The 17,984-nt window shown below is 44.6% G+C and overlaps 1 protein-coding gene and 2 non-coding genes across 3 annotated transcripts in view; 2 read left to right on the forward strand and 1 right to left on the reverse strand.

The window, feature by feature from the left end:
• The window catches only part of LOC120988746 (transcription factor HES-2-like), a 100,923-nt gene that overhangs the window by 29,617 nt on the left and 53,322 nt on the right, over positions 1 to 17,984 (forward strand). The gene's annotated exons all lie outside the window — the stretch shown is intronic.
• TRNAQ-CUG lies at positions 11,598 to 11,669 on the reverse strand. The gene has a single exon. It is a non-coding gene; the product is annotated as a tRNA-Gln (tRNA).
• On the forward strand, positions 16,520 to 16,590 carry TRNAG-ACC. The gene has a single exon. It is a non-coding gene; the product is annotated as a tRNA-Gly (tRNA).

The following is a 17,984-nucleotide window of genomic DNA, read 5'->3' on the forward strand; positions in this document are numbered from 1 at the left end:
ATCCAATCACAAGCCATATAACAGATCATATTAGTAAATATGATCTGTTATATGGCTTCTCTGCTCCTCTGCTGGTCCTTTTCGTCGGTTGGATCCAGCAGAGAAGCAGACTGAACTGTAAGTACACCAAACACTTCACTGTAGCCCCTGATCACCCCCCTGCACCCCAATTAACCCTTTGATCACCCCTTTGATCGCCCCTGTCAATCACCAGTGAAAGGAAAAAAAGTGATCAGTGTAAACTGTCACTTTTTTTTTTTCACTAGTATTGGCTGTTAGGTTTTAGGGATAGTTTAGGCCCCTTGGTTAGGTAGTTAGCGTCAGTTAGCGCCCACCCCACCGCACCGCAGTCACTTTTATTCGCTGAATAGCGTATCGCTAATCAGCATTTGTACTTTTATAGTATCTGTAAGTGATCAAAACTGATCACGGTCAGATCTATAATAGTATTAGTGTCACTTTAGTTCGCCCTCCACCCAAAACGCAGTGTTTGCCCGATCAGGCCTGATCGGTCGCCCACACGTGCGTTCACCCACGCCCGCCCCACCGCAGTGACAAAAAATATATATTTTTTGATCACTGCACATTCATTTTACACGCACTGCGGCGATAAAAAAATCTGTTTTGATATTTTTTATCAACCGCAGCGGCCTCCGGTACTTCGCTAGCCTCCCCTTTGTAAGACAGGCTTGCTTTTTTTCTTGGGTAGTCTCAGGGAATACCCCTAAATTTAGTAGTCCAAAATGTCAAACAGGGGGTATTCTTCTGAAGAGGCCTACAGGATTCTGACCCAGTCGGATGAGGAGTGGGAACCCTCATCTGACGAATCTAGCGGGTCAGAATATGAACCTGTAGAAAGCAGTGGCTCTCTGACCCAAAGTTCGGACGAGGAGGTGGAGGTCCCTGGCAGCACCAGGCGTACCCGGCCCCATGTCGCTAGACCACAGGTTATGCAGGATCCGCTTCAAGAGCAGCAGAGTGGGGCTGTCGCTGCCGGATTACGTGGTGAGGCATACACCAGCAGCGCAGCCCTCCCTGGACCTAGTACCAGCACTGCCGTACAACATGGTGACGTGGCGAGCACCAGAAGGGCAGTTGAAGCTGGTACGGTGGCACGTGCACTAGTTACCCCGTCGCAGCCACCGCACAGACAGGCCCGTAGAGCCCCTAGAATCCCTGAGGTGCTGGCAAACCCTGATTGGCAGTCACCAACTTCAGCCGCACCTGTAGTTCCCCCTTTCACCGCCCAGTCTGGAGTTCGGGTTGAGACGGCTCAAATCGGTTCGGCCCTGGGATTTTTTGAGCTGTTCTTGACTGCGGAGCTCTTGGACTTAGTCGTGGCAGAGACCAACCAGTATGCCACACAATTTATATCCGCCAACCCGGGAAGCTTTTATGCCCAGCCTTTCCGGTGGAAACCAGTCCAAGTTTCCGAAATTAAAAATTTTTTGGGCCTTCTCCTCAACATGGGCCTGACAAAAAAGCATGAATTGCGGTCATATTGGTCAACGCACCCGATTCATCACATGCCCATGTTCTCTGCTGCTATGTCCAGGGCACGATTTGAGGCCATCCTCCGTTTCCTGCATTTTAGCGACAACACCACCTCCCGTCCCAGAGGCCACCCAGCTTTTGACCGGCTCCACAAAATTCGGCCCCTCATAGACCATTTCAACCAGAAATTTGCAGATTTGTATACCCCCGAGCAAAACATCTGCGTAGACGAGTCCCTAATACATTTTACCGGGCGCCTTGGCTTCAAACAGTACATCCCAAGCAAGCGTGCCCGGTATGGGGTCAAATTGTATAAGCTCTGTGAAAGGGCCACAGGCTATACCCACAAATTTCGGATCTATGAGGGAAAAGATCAGACCCTGGAGCCGGTCGGTTGCCCTGATTACCTGGGGAGCAGTGGGAAGACAGTCTGGGACTTGGTGTCACCCTTATTCGGCAAGGGGTACCATCTTTATGTGGACAATTTTTACACAAGTGTGGCCCTCTTTAGGCATTTGTTTCTAGAACGGATTTGCGCCTGTGGCACCGCGCGAACTAGTCGCGTGGGCTTCCCCCAACGGCTTGTAACCACCCGTCTTGCAAGGGGGGAGAGGGCTGCCTTGTGTAACGAAGAACTGCTCGCGGTGAAATGGAGAGACAAGCGTGACGTTTACATGCTCTCCTCCATTCACGCAGACACGACAATCCAAATTGAGCGAGCAACCCGTGTCATTGAAAAGCCCCTCTGTGTCCACGACTATAATGCGCTCATGGGAGGGGTGGACTTCAATGACCAGATGTTGTCTCCGTATTTAGTTTCCCGCAGAACCAGACGCTGGTATAAGAAGGTGTCTGTATATTTAATTCAATTGGCGCTCTACAATAGTTTTGTTCTCTACAGTAAGGCTGGGAGAACACGATCTTTCCTCAAATTCCAGGAAGAGATCATCGAGAACCTCCTTTACCCAGGAGGTTCCGTGGCCCCATCCCCCAGTGTAGTTAGCCGTCTACACGAGCGACATTTCCCCAGTGTCGTTCCTGGTACCTCAACCCAACCGTCACCCCGAAAAAGATGTCGTGTCTGTAGCAGGAGTGGAATAAGGCGTGACACCCGCTATTTCTGTCCTGACTGTGCTGACCACCCTGCCCTATGCTATGGAGAGTGTTTCCGGAAGTACCACACACAGGTACACCTAGCATAGGGATTGCATCTCACAGGACAGGCACACAGGGCTATTAGGGCCCTTTTACTCTCAGCTGCTGCAAACCTCTCCTTTCACCTGGGATAAAGTGCATAACGTACTTCGCCACATCTTTGGGCGATTTGCGCTTTGCACATTGTCCCATGGGGAAGGAGAGGTTTGTTCTATAAAGGTAAAAAAAACTAAACAAAAAAAAAATTACCGGTAAGTAAAAAAGTTAAAAAAGTTTAAAAAAGTTAATATGTTCTGTTCTAAAGTTAATAAAGTTATTGCTTTGCGGCCTGGTTTTTTCTTTTTTGTTTTGTTTTTTTTACCTTCCAGGTGGACCAACCGATCGACTAGCTGCAGCACTGATGTGCATTCGGACAGAAGCATTGCGCTGCTGTCAGATTACACGCAAGTCGGTGTATGCGGCGCTGCAAGACGAGATTTCTCCTCTGCAGTAAAAGATATGTTTGCCGAGGCATATGAGCTGAGGAGGTGGCGGTGTTCATATACTTTGGCAAACACTTTGTATATATAAAAAAAAAAATCCCGGCAATGATTTATTCATCCACATCGATTGATGTGAATGGAGAAATCTGGTTTGCCAGGGCATACGAGCTGAAGTGGGTATGGATGTTGGGCGGAGCTCCTATGTCCTGGCAGATGCCTTTCCCCTCCTTTTTCTTTTTTTGGCAGAGATTTTTTCATCCACATTGATCGATGCGAATGAAGAAATCTGTGCCGTTCATTTTTTTCTTTCAGCCCAGAGGCTGAACGGAAAAAAAAAATCTCATTACCCGTATGCTCAATATAAGGAGAATAGCAGAAACTCCTAATGCTGGGCATACATGTAATGATTGCGGAGACCCTTAAATGCCAGGGCAGTACAAACACCCCACAAATAACACCATTTTGGAAAGAAGACACCCCAAGGTATTCGCTGAGGGGCATATTGAGTCCATGAAAGATTGAAATTTTTGTCCCAAGTTAGCGGAAAGGGAGACTTTGTGAGAACAAAATCCAAAAAATCAATTTCCGCTAACTTGTGCCAAAATTTTTTTTTTTCAATGAACTCGCCATGCCCCTCATTGAATACCTTGGGGTGTCTTCTTTCCAAAATGGGGTCACATGTGGGGTATTTATACTGCCCTGGCATTTTAGGGGCCCCAAAGCGTGAGAAGAAGTCTGGTATCCAAATGTCTAAAAATGCCCTCCTAAAAGGAATTTGGGCCCCTTTGCCCACCTAGGCTGCAAAAAAGTGTCACACATGTGGTATCTCCGTATTCAGCAGAAGTTGGGGAATATGTTTTGGGGTGTCATTTTACATATACCCATGCTGGGTGAGATAAATATCTTGGTCAAATGCCAACTTTGTATAAAAAAAATGGGAAAAGTTGTCTTTTGCCAAGATATTTCTCTCACCCAGCATGGGTATATGTAAAATGACACCCCAAAACACATTCCCCACCTTCTCCTGAGTACGGAGATACCAGATGTGTGACACTTTTTTGCAGCCTAGGTGGGCAAAGGGGCCCACATTCCAAAGAGCACCTTTCAGATTTTACAGGTCATTTACCTACTTACCAGACATTAGGGCCCCTGGAAAATGCCAGGGCAGTATAACTACGCCACAAGTGACCCCATTTTGGAAAGAAGACACCCCAAGGTATTCCGTGAGGGGCATGGCAAGTTCCTAGAATTTTTTATTTTTTGTCACAAGTTAGTGGAAAATGATGATTTTTTTTTTTTTTTTTTTTCATACAAAGTCTCCTATTCCACTAACTTGTGACAAAATTTTTTTTTTTCCATGAACTCACTATGCCCATCAGCGAATACCTTGGGGTCTCTTCTTTCCAAAATGGGGTCACTTGTGGGGTAGTTATACTGCCCTGGCATTCTAGGGGCCCAAATGTGTGGTAAGGAGTTTGAAATCAAATTCAGTAAAAAATGACCTGTGAAATCCGAAAGGTGCTCTTTGGAATATGGGCCCCTTTGCCCACCTAGGCTGCAAAAAAGTGTCACACATGTGGTATCTCCGTATTCAGCAGAAGTTGGGGAATGTGTTTTGGGGTGTCATTTTACATATACCCATGCTGGGTGAGATAAATATCTTGGTCAAATGCCAACTTTGTATAAAAAAAATGGGAAAAGTTGTCTTTTGCCAAGATATTTCTCTCACCCAGCATGGGTATATGTAAAATGACACCACAAAACACATTCCTTACCTTCTCCTGAGTACGGAGATACCAGATGTGTGACACTTTTTTGCAGCCTAGGTGGGCAAAGGGGCCCACATTCCAAAGAGCACCTTTCAGATTTCACAGGTCATTTACCTACTTACCAGACATTAGGGCCCCTGGAAAATGCCAGGGCAGTATAACTACCCCACAAGTGACCCCATTTTGGAAAGAAGACACCCCAAGGTATTCCGTGAGGGGCATGGCAAGTTCCTCGAATTTTTTATTTTTTGTCACAAGTTAGTGGAAAATGATGATTTTTCTTTTTTTTTTTTTTTTTTTTCATACAAAGTCTCCTATTCCACTAACTTGTGACAAAAAAAAAAAAATTCCATGAACTCACTATGCCCATCAGCGAATACCTTGGGGTCTCTTCTTTCCAAAATGGTGTCACTTGTGGGGTAGTTATACTGCCCTGGCATTTTCCAGGGGCCCTAATGTGTGGTAAGTAGGTAAATGACCTGTGAAATCCGAAAGGTGCTCTTTGGAATATGGGCCCCTTTGCCCACCTAGGCTGCAAAAAAGTGTCACACATCTGGTATCCCCGTACTCAGGAGAAGTTGAGGAATGTGTTTTGGGGTGTCTTTTTACATATACCCATGCTGGGTGAGATAAATATCTTGGTCAAATGACAACTTTGTATAAAAAAATGGGAAAAGTTGTCATTTGACCAAGATATTTATCTCACCCAGCATGGGTATATGTAAAAAGACACCCCAAAACACATTCCTCAACTTCTCCTGAGTACGGGGATACCAGATGTGTGACACTTTTTTGCAGCCTAGGTGGGCAAAGGGGCCCATATTCCAAAGAGCACCTTTCGGATTTCACTGGTCATTTTTTACTGAATTTGATTTCAAACTCTTTACCACACATTTGGGCCCCTAGAATGCCAGGGCAGTATAACTACCCCACAAGTGACCCCATTTTGGAAAGAAGAGACCCCAAGGTATTCGCTGATGGGCATAGTGAGTTCATAGAACTTTTTATTTTTTGTCACAAGTTAGTGGAATATGAGACTTTGTAAGAAAAAAAAAAAGAAAAAAAAAAATCATCATTTTCCGCTAACTTGTGACAAAAAATAAAAAGTTCTATGAACTCACTATGCCCATCAGCGAATACCTTAGGGTGTGTACTTTCAGAAATGGGGTCATTTGTGGGGTGTTTGTACTGTCTGGGCATTGTAGAACCTCAGGAAACATGACAGGTGCTCAGAAAGTCAGAGCTGCTTCAAAAAGCGGAAATTCACATTTTTGTACCATAGTTTGTAAACGCTATAACTTTTACCCAAACCATTTTTTTTTTACCCAAACATTTTTTTTTTATCAAAGACATGTAGAACTATAAATTTAGAGCAAAATTTCTATATGGATGTCGTTTTTTTTTGCAAAATTTTACAACTGAAAGTGAAAAATGTCATTTTTTTGCAAAAAAATCGTTAAATTTCGATTAATAACAAAAAAAGTAAAAATGTCAGCAGCAATGAAATACCACCAAATGAAAGCTCTATTAGTGAGAAGAAAAGGAGGTAAAATTCATTTGGGTGGTAAGTTGCATGACCGAGCAATAAATGGTGAAAGTAGTGTAGGTCAGAAGTGTAAAAAGTGGCCTGGTCTTTCAGGGTGTTTAACCACCTCCGGACCGCCTAACGCAGGATCGCGTTCCGGAGGTGGCAGCCCTGCGCAGAGTCACGCATATATGCGTCATCTCGCGATGGGCGAGATTTCCTGTGAACGCGCGCACACAGGCGCGCGCGCTCACAGGAACGGAAGGTAAGAGAGTTGATCTCCAGCCTGCTAGCGGCGATCGTTCGCTGGCAGGCTGGAGATGTGTTTTTTTTTTAACCCCTAACAGGTATATTAGACGCTGTTTTGATAACAGCGTCTAATATACCTGCTACCTGGTCCTCTGGTGGTCCCATTTGTTTGGATCGACCACCAGAGGACACAGGTAGCTCAGTAAAGTCCCACCAAGCACCACTACACTACACTACACCCCCCCCCCCCGTCACTTATTAACCCCTTATTAGCCCCTGATCACCCCATATAGACTCCCTGATCACCCCCCTGTCATTGATCACCCCCCTGTCATTGATTACCCCCCTGTAAAGCTCCATTCAGATGTCCGCATGATTTTTACGGATCCACTGATAGATGGATCGGATCCGCAAAACGCATCCGGACGTCTGAATGAAGCCTTACAGGGGCGTGATCAATGACTGTGGTGATCACCCCATATAGACTCCCTGATCACCCCCCTGTAAAGCTCCATTCAGATGTCCGCATGATTTTTACGGATGCACTGATAGATGGATCCGATCCTCAAAACGCATCCGGACGTCTGAATGAAGCCTTACAGGGGCATGATCAATGACTGTGGTGATCACCCCATATAGACTCCCTGATCACCCCCCTGTAAAGCTCCATTCAGATGTCCGCATGATTTTTACGGATGCACTGATAGATGGATCCGATCCGCAAAACGCATCCGGACGTCTGAATGAAGCCTTACAGGGGCATGATCAATGACTGTGGTGATCACCCCATATAGACTCCCTGATCACCCCCCTGTCATTGATTACCCCCCTGTAAAGCTCCATTCAGATGTCCGCATGATTTTTACGGATGCACTGATAGATGGATCGGATCCGCAAAACGCATCCGGACGTCTGAATGAAGCCTTACAGGGGCATGATCAATGACTGTGGTGATCACCCCATATAGACTCCCTGATCACCCCCCCTGTCATTGATCACCCCCCCTGTCATTGATCAACCCCCCTGTCATTGATCACCCCCCCTGTCATTGATCACCCCCCTGTCATTGATCCCCCCCCCCCCCCCTCTGTAAGGCTCCATTCAGATATTTTTTTGGCCCAAGTTAGCAGAATTTTTTTTTTTTTTTTCTTACAAAGTCTCATATTCCACTAACTTGTGTCAAAAAATAAAATCTCACATGAACTCACCATACCCCTCACGGAATCCAAATGCGTAAAATTTTTTAGACATTTATATTCCAGACTTCTTCTCACGCTTTAGGGCCCCTAGAATGCCAGGGCAGTATAAATACCCCACATGTGACCCCATTTCGGAAAGAAGACACCCCCAGGTATTCCGTGAGGGGCATATTGAGTCCATGAAAGATTGAATTTTTTGTCCCAAGTTAGCGGAACGGGAGACTTTGTGAGAAAAAAATTAAAAATATCAATTTCCGCTAACTTGTGCCAAAAAAAAAAAATTTCTATGAACTCGCCATGCCCCTCATTGAATACCTTGGGGTGTCTTCTTTCCAAAATGGGGTCACATGTGGGGTATTTATACTGCTCTGGCATTCTAGGGGCCCCAAAGCGTGAGAAGAAGTCTGGTATCCAAATGTCTAAAAATGCCCTCCTAAAAGGAATTTGGGCCCCTTTGCGCATCTAGGCTGCAAAAAAGTGTCACACATCTGGTATCGCCGTACTCAGGAGAAGTTGGGGAATGTGTTTTGGGGTGTCATTTTACATATACCCATGCTGGGTGAGAGAAATATCTTGGTCAAATGCCAACTTTGTATAAAAAAATGGGAAAAGTTGTCTTTTGCCAAGATATTTCTCTCACCCAGCATGGGTATATGTAAAATGACACCCCAAAACACATTCCCCAACTTCTCCTGAATACGGCGATACCACATGTGTGACACTTTTTTGCAGCCTAGGTGGGCAAAGGGGCCCATATTCCAAAGAGCACCTTTAGGATTTCACAGGTCATTTACCTACTTACCACACATTAGGGCCCCTGGAAAATGCCAGGGCAGTATAACTACCCCACAAGTGACCCCATTTTGGAAAGAAGACACCCCAAGGTATTCTGTGAGGGGCATGGCGAGTTCCTAGAATTTTTTATTTTTTGTCACAAGTTAGTGGAAAATGCTTATTTTTTTTTTATTTTTTTTTTCATACAAAGTCTCATATTCCACTAACTTGTGACAAAAAATAAAAAGTTCCATGAACTCACTATGCCCATCAGCGAATACCTTGGGGTCTCTTCTTTCCAAAATGGGGTCACTTGTGGGGTAGTTATACTGCCCTGGCATTCTAGGGGCCCAAATGTGTGGTAAGGAGTTTGAAATCAAATTCTGTAAAAAATGACCTGTGAAATCCGAAAGGTGCTCTTTTGAATATGGGCCCCTTTGCCCACCTAGGCTGCAAAAAAGTGTCACACATCTGGTATCTCCGTAATCGGGAGAAGTTGGGGAATGTGTTTTGGGGTGTCATTTTACATATACCCATGCTGGGTGAGAGAAATATCTTGGCAAAAGACAACTTTTCCCATTTTTTTATACAAAGTTGGCATTTGACCAAGATATTTATCTCACCCAGCATGGGTATATGTAAAAAGACACCCCAAAACACATTCCTCAACTTCTCCTGAATACAGAGATACCAGATGTGTGACACTTTTTTGCAGCCTAGGTGGGCAAAGGGGCCCACATTCCAAAGAGCACCTTTCGGATTTCACAGGTCATTTACCTACTTACCACACATTTGGGCCCCTAGAATGCCAGGGCAGTATAACTACCCCACAAGTGACCCCATTTTGGAAAGAAGAGACCCCAAGGTATTCGCTGATGGGCATAGTGAGTTCATGGAAGTTTTTATTTTTTGTCACAAGTTTGTGGAATATGAGACTTTGTATGAAAAAAAAAATAAAAAAAAAAATCATCATTTTCCACTAACTTGTGACAAAAAATAAAAAATTCTAGGAACTCGCCATGCCCCTCACGGAATACCTTGGGGTGTCTTCTTTCCAAAATGGGGTCACTTGTGGGGTAGTTATACTGCCCTGGTATTCTAGGGGCCCAAATGTGTGGTAAGGAGTTTGAAATCAAATTCAGGAAAAAATGAGGAGTGAAATCCGAAAGGTGCTCTTTGGAATATGGGCCCCTTTGCCCACCTAGGCTGCAAAAAAGTGTCACACATCTGGTATCCCCGTACTCAGGAGAAGTTGAGGAATGTGTTTTGGGGTGTCTTTTTACATATACCCATGCTGGGTGAGATAAATATCTTGGTCAAATGACAACTTTGTATAAAAAAATGGGAAAAGTTGTCTTTTGCCAAGATATTTCTCTCACCCAGCATGGGTATATATAAAATGACACCCCAAAACACATTCCCCACCTTCTCCTGAGTACGGAGATACCAGATGTGTGACACTTTTTTGCAGCCTAGGTGGGCAAAGGGGCCCATATTCCAAAGAGCAACTTTCGGATTTCACAGGTCATTTTTTACAGAATTTGATTTCAAACTCCTTACCACACATTTGGGCCCCTAGAATGCCAGGGCAGTATAACTACCCCACAAGTGACCCCATTTTGGAAAGAAGAGACCCCAAGGTATTCGCTGATGGGCATAGTGAGTTCATAGAACTTTTTATTTTTTGTCACAAGTTAGTGGAATATGAGACTTTGTAAGAAAAAAAAAAAAAAAATCATAATTTTCCGCTAACTTGTGACAAAAAATTAAAAGTTCTATGAACTCACTATGCCCATCAGCGAATACCTTAGGGTGTGTACTTTCAGAAATGGGGTCATTTGTGGGGTGTTTGTACTGTCTGGGCATTGTAGAACCTCAGGAAACATGACAGGTGCTCAGAAAGTCAGAGCTGCTTCAAAAAGCGGAAATTCACATTTTTGTACCATAGTTTGTAAACGCTATAACTTTTACCCAAACCATTTTTTTTTACCCAAACATTTTTTTTTTATCAAAGACATGTAGAACTATAAATTTAGAGCAAAATTTCTATATGGATGTCGTTTTTTTTTTGCAAAATTTTACTACTGAAAGTGAAAAATGTCATTTTTTTGCAAAAAAATCGTTAAATTTCGATTAATAACAAAAAAAGTAAAAATGTCAGCAGCAATGAAATACCACCAAATGAAATCTCTATTAGTGAGAAGAAAAGGAGGTAAAATTCATTTGGGTGGTAAGTTGCATGACCGAGCAATAAACGGTGAAAGTAGTGTAGGTCAGAAGTGTAAAAAGTGGCCTGGTCTTTCAGGGTGTTTAAGCACTGGGGGCTGAGGTGGTTAAAGAGACTAGTTGTGTGGGAATTGTTTTAGCAATGCTCTATGGCAGGGATCAGCAACCTTCGGCACTCCAGTTGTGAAACTACAATTCCCAGCATGCTTCATTCATTTCTATGAGAGTTCTTAGAAGAGCAGAACAAGTATGCATGCTGGGAGTTGTAGTTTCACAACAGCTGGAGTGCCGGAGGTTGCCTACCCTGCTCTATGGGTAGATAATATGTAAAGAGTCATCTCCCAAGGAAGGAGAACCATCGCCCTAGTGCAAACTTGGAAGTGACTCCCTATGAGTCAAAATCCAACTTCTTAACAAGCCTTGGGACATGACAAGGGTAAGAGTCAAGCCTTGGTAAATTTTATAATGCATATGACATTGTCAGGTGGGCTCCTGGGTGCATATGAGTCTCCTACTTTCATTCTAGGCTCTTCAGGTTTCAAGGGCATATTCAATAACCTAGTTTAACGCAAAGTTATAGCGAAGCTAGTAAGTACTAGCTTTTGTCCACTTGCAAAATACAAAAGCTCACACATGGGTAGAAATGTAATCACGTTGAATAGTATTTTAGAGTAAAAAACAAGCAATGTGAATAAAGCAATAAAGAAGAAGAATTTCAAAATTTAGGTCCCACCGAGATTTGAACTCGGATCGCTGGATTCAGAGTCCAGAGTGCTAACCATTACACCATGGAACCCTTGGTGCTCAGACTTGTGGACACACCTCTAGAGCTTGTCGTAGTGTATGTTATCTGAGCCTACGTAGGGGAGATTTAGAATAGCTCTATAAAACGCCACAATCTATAGAACTACTTCTGGCCCCATCTTTACCTTTGACTGCTCTCTACAGATATTACCTTCTTCTATATACTGGTATCTTCTTATAAATGAGAGAAGCCATTTATCCTCTGCCGACAACAAGGCTGGGGTGAGACTGCAGCAAGAACTTGAGACGCTGACGAAATCTTGTTGCAGCTCTATACAGTTGTGACCCCTGCAGGCTAGGAGGAGAAAGAGCAGGTATCTGTGAAGAAAGTGGTGGATTACTGTGTATTATACAATATTTTGATTAATTGTGGGAAGAATCTTGCAATGTTTTAGCAAAACAAGACGTACATTTCTGAGAAAGTATGAGATAAACTGACAATAGGAGTTCGCAGAAGACTTCTTTTGGCCTCAGGATTCTTAGTGTTTGTTAGAGGAGGCAGCAGATCTGGTATTGGGGCAGGAACAGTATTGAGGGCACCTGGGTAACAGTGTTTGGAGGACCTGAGCTATAGGAGGTACGGCATTGAGGACCACTTAGCATCGACCCAGAAGGGAGGCGAGGACGGTGGGAGGAGTGGTAGTGCCTATGATAGTGGTAGTTGTACTCACAGTCTCCACCCAGCTGTGCAGTAATAGGAGAATGCACCCTTTCTTCCCTGGAGGCACTCCCTGGTATTAGGGCTCCTATCTGGTGGTAGTTCAATTGCCCTTGATGGAGTATGTTTGGCAGGGTGCAAGGTGGAAATGGGTGACAATAATCTGGCCAGCTGGTTGTAATAAATAAAGTCTTTTTTTCACTAGGTTGATGATAGGGATTGTAGTACCAATAGCACCAAAAGGCGCAGTTCCAAAGTGCGATATAATCTCAATAGCAGGGTAGGGACCGCAGCAATGATGGTGGTTATAATACTCCCTCTCTCTATAGACACTTTGCAGTCTCCCAGCAGAACCACAGGCATGCAATAAGGTTCTTGTCAAAGGGGTTGTCCCATCTTGGACACCCTGACAACCTAACATATCGCTAGCATATGCCTCCAGAACGGAGGCCGCCTCTGCTTTGTGGCCACCTCTAGGACCCGCACCTATCAGACATGGGGGGGGGGGGGGGGCATAGCCTAGTGATATGCCCGCAATGTCCAATATGGGACAAGCCCTTCTGCAGTTACCAGACTGAGGGGTGCAGAACTGAGTTACAGGTGGCCAGTCTGGCTCAAGGTTTGGTGGATGCTTTAGCAATATTCCCTTCCACAGCAGCAGAGCCTTTCAGCCATTAGGCTAGGGCTACACGACAAGATGGATTTTTCTGCGACTGTCGCAGCATGTCACAGTGCGACACCATAAACTATCATTATAAAAATTGTCACCATGTAGCCCTAGCCTGAACAAGCAAATGACCTTGCTGTTAGAGTCCAGCGCATGGCCTCGTGGGTACTAGACCTTCTCAGATGTCTGGTCTCTCTTTGTCTCCGGAGTACTGTGATAGTATGGGCAGTCGTATGCTCAGAGACTAGTGTGCAGGAGATCTCTCACACATGTCTTTCCTCCACGCTGCTTCAGACTAGACTCTCTCTCTAACCAGCGACAGGGGCGGACCTGGTCCATCACCCTGATAACCTGTCATAATTGTTTAGCCATATGGTGTGCATACTGCGCTATTAAATGCATATAGATAACAAATCCCAATATTTGACTCAAGAAACATTACATTAAAGGGGTTATCCGACCTCTGAAATGCCCCCCATATGCATGGGCCCCTCACACACAATGTCCTTACCTAGCTCCCTGGCACCCACGTCGCTTCTGAAGCCCGCATGACGGCCGCTGCATCTCCCTGACGTGCAGATGAAAACATCCGGCATCCGGGGGAAAGAAGTGAAGGCGTTCAGCCGATGTCAGGCAGTGACGGGAACGAGTCTCCCTAGCATCGCAGGTGACACTAGGGACCCTCACGGAATAGACACAGTCGATTCCGTTTTTTTTTTTTTTTTTTTGCGGACCCATGGAGGTGAATGGTTCTTCATACAGGCTGCAAAAAAAAATAAAAAAATGAACGGACACGAAAAAAAAATTCTGTCGTGTGAATGAGCTGTAACTCTTTTAATAGTAATTAACCCTTAGGTACTACACTGACTCATAAGACAAGAGTATGGAACTGTTGTTTCTTCAGTAAATGGTCACTCTATCTAATATCAGAGGGTTTTTCCGACACTTTTTTACTGATGACCTGTTCTCAGAATAGGTCATTTTAGTATTTGATGGGTGGGGGTCTGACACCTGGGACCTCCGCTGATCAACTGTTTGAGAAGGCAGCGGCTCTAACCGTAGCCCCACGGCCTTCTCTCAGTTTACCCCCAGTCCACTGACGACACTTTCATCAGTCACATGACCGAGGCGCAGCTCATCCTCATAGAAGTCAATGGGGCCGAGCTCGACACCAAACAACCGCTATACAATGTACGGAGCCGCGCTTGAGCAGGGAGAAGGCCACTACGGCAAATGCCGGCGCCTTCTCAAACAGTTGATCGACAGGGATCCTGGGTGTCGGAAAAACCCCTTTAATCTTTGCATAGCGGTTTTATTCTATCGCTGTATCATGGTCACCATGTGGCTGTAATAGTTCAGTTGCAAGATTTGCTCGCTGTGCATTGTTTTATGCTGTCACGCTAATGGTTTGTCCTCACAGGTGGTATTAGTGGTATTAGTGGTCAGTGTAATGACGGTATTATTTACTGGTATACTATTGCATATTCATGACAGTGTGTGGGACACATATCTGTGACTAGGACTAGCCGACGTATTTATAGGAAATACTCACTATTATCAGGAGCCATGAGTCAGGACGCAGATAGCGTCTGAAACACGTTGGCTTATTCCCATGGGCAGGGCCGGCTCCAGGTTCATGTGGGCCCTTTGGCGATAAATGTCAGTGGGCCCTTCTTGTGACATTTTTTAACATTTACATATCCCTCTGTGGCTCCCACACCATATAATGACCCCCGGCACCCCCAGAAAGTATAGTGGCCCCCATACAGCATAATGACCACTAGTGGCCCTTCACACAGTATAATGACCCCCAGTGTCCGTCCGTCCCCCACACACAGTACATTACGTATACCTCTACAAAACATACAGGGTAATACAGCCCCACATACCTCTTACATCCAGTGATGTCACCTTTAATGTAGGCATTCTCTGTCCTCATCTTCTCCATTCAGACCAGACCGCCATGATGGTTTTTCAGCCGTCTCTCATCTCTGCATTTTGACAAAAAGACATCTTAGTCTCCTCCTTTTCCATCATCCTTCTGGACAAATCATCCTACCACCCCCAATACTGTGCCGCTGTGCTCCCCAATACTATACTGCAGAAACAGATAAACCCCCTGATAATACTAGTACTATGCAGATAGCGCCCCCTTCAATAGTTATTGGCATGTAGTGTCCTAACATAACTGCGCCCAGCAAATAGTGCCCCTGACACCTATAGTGTAAGCATAACTTCCCCCAAAAATAACTGTGCTAAGCTGATACTGTGCCAAGGTGCCCCCACAGTAATAGTGCTCCCAAAAGTCGCACCAATAGGAATAATTCTCTGCTAGAGCACACATGATAGTATAGTGCTCCTACAGTGCCCACAACTGTCCCCACTGTGCCCCAGAAGTAATAATGCTCCCATAGTGCCCATACTAGTAATATTGTTCCCCAGTGTAATAAAGCCCACCATAATGCCCCCCAGTAGTAATAATTCTCCTTATAATTGTGACAGTAAAAAAATGCCCTTTAAAATGAGCACCAGTACAAAAAATCTCCTCTTATAATGTGCACTACTACAAAAATGTCCCTGTTCTGTGTGCAGTACATAAAATACCCCCTATTATTGCACCCCGGTGACCTAATGTCCTCATAATGTATGCCAGTATAAAAGACCCATATATAATGCCCCCAAGCCAATGCCTCTATAATGCTTCTCTCCTCCTTCCCCATAGTGCCCCCCCTAATGTGCCATTATAAAATACCCCTAAATAGTGCCCCCAGTAACTGCCCCATAGTGCTTCTCTTCCCCCTTCTTTCTAGTGCCCCCAATAATGTACCAGTATAAAATGCCCCTATATAGTGCCCCAGTAGATGCCCCAAGTGTCTCCCATAATGTGTGCCAGTATAAAATACCCCTTCTTAGTGCCCCCAATAGATGCCCCCATAGTGTCCCCCATAATGCGCCAGTGAGAAATGCCTCTGCCTCCTAAAGACGGCGATACAGATGAATATATAGATGCGTGCTTCCACAATGGAAGGGCTCATCTCTCCCTGCCCTGAACCTCCGCCACCCCCCCCCCCCCCCCCACACACTTATCTCCAGGATGGCGCCACCTTAAGGCCATCGCCTCACCTCGACTAATTGGCGGTGCGGCCCTGGTGGGCCCCCAGGACATTTGCACGGGTATGCTGGGTGCTAACGCTGGCCCTGACCAGGTGTTCAAGTCACACTTCAGGGAAGAGAAGTGTGAGGGACACATGTTACAGATCCTTCCAGCATGCTTCTCATCAGAAGACAAATGGAAGATGCCAAGTAAAGAACACTGAAGGTCCACAGCCACCAGATGGCTCCTGGAAGGTCTCCAGGCTATCTCCCTTCCAAGTACAGTCCTCTAAGAAGAAACCAAAGAAACAACCCTCTACTGTAAGATAAAAGGAAGACACTGTCCTTACATCATTACCAGGAGAGCTGGAACTTTTTTGTAGAAGTTTTGAAAAAGGTTTATAACTGTCTTTTCTAGATCTCAGCATTGGTGGTTCAGTGGTAGCATTCTCACCTACCATGTGGGAGACCTGGGTTCAATTCCCGGCCAATGCAGGAAGATTTTTTGTTTCATAACTTACTATATTATTTTTGATATGTGAAGAATTGATCTCCTTCATGATGTAGTGTCCTATAGTAAATCCCTCCATGTAGATGTTGGTGATCTTATAGACTGTGTACAGGGTGTCAGGCAGACATCTCTCCACATCTGGACAGAAGATCCAGGCTCTGGGATTACACTGAGGATTACTTGCAGGATTTCATTTTCAGGAGTTGCTTAGAATATTTCTCACTGTAATTTCTCCATATTTTATAAACCTATGGAATAAGGCGGTCACAACGTGCGGTAGAAATAATGGGAAAAGCAAACCTAAAAAACAAAAAAACAAGCAAAAACTTTCTGTAGGTATAGTCAGCACGCGACTTCACAATGTACATTAATAAATTGACATTGGATGTTAGACGGCCAGTAAAAGTCTAAGGGGGCTATTGGCTGCCCATAAAATGTTATGTTTTACTACATTGTTCTAGAAATAACCACTTCCTCGTTCCTCATGGTTCTTTATTCTTTAATCCCTTAAAGGGGATGTCCACTTTAATCCTCAGCCCTAATATGTCCTAAAAAGTCTTAATATTAAAAAAACTTTTTCTACTATCTTTGGACAATGATTGGCTGCACTGGTCATGTGTCACATCCTGGAGAACGGCGCTGGAGAACGGGTATGAGTATCTTATTTTAAGACATTTTAGGGCATTAATATTGTGTCTGTTATTCTCCAGTACATGCTACCCTCAGCAATTCATCTGATAGAGCTCAGGTCCTCCAAACACCGTGCCTCAGGTGTCCTCCATACTGTTCCCAGTACTACCTCGCTGTCCTCTGAGACCATGTTCACAGTTCAGACCATAAAAACTATCCAGAGTCCAACAGAAGTCTTTCCCCAGTTTCAATGAATCCATATTGTACGATTGGTTTTACTAAGAGTAAAAAAAAATCTTTACATACTTAAAATAATCAAAATATGAGTAATAATAATCCACCACTTTATCAGATGCCAGCTCTTTCTCCTTCTGACCAGCAGGGGTCACTGTTGGATACACTATCAACTAGACCTTCTCAGTGTCTGAAGTTCTTGTTCACAAGCTATAGCTTCCATGCTGCTCCCATTCAGAAGTTGTAGTTCGGAACAGGCCCAAAGGCTTCCCTGTTACGTAAGAAGATGCCAGTGTAGGAAAAGGTAACATCTGTAGATGGCAAAGACAAGCCTAAAAGTAGTAGTATGGATTGTAATGTTTTATGAAGCCATTCTAAAACTCCCCCATAGACATAAGAGAAAAGCTCCCATAGAGAATGAATGCCTGACCTGCTGCTCCATCAGATTAGGGGAACAGGACCCCTGTTCTTAGGATTGCTATGGTTCCAGCAGTAAGACCCCCCCCAAGCAATT

The sequence above is a fragment of the Bufo bufo genome, chromosome 1 (genome assembly GCF_905171765.1).
Source record: "Bufo bufo chromosome 1, aBufBuf1.1, whole genome shotgun sequence".
Lineage (NCBI taxonomy): Eukaryota > Metazoa > Chordata > Amphibia > Anura > Bufonidae > Bufo > Bufo bufo.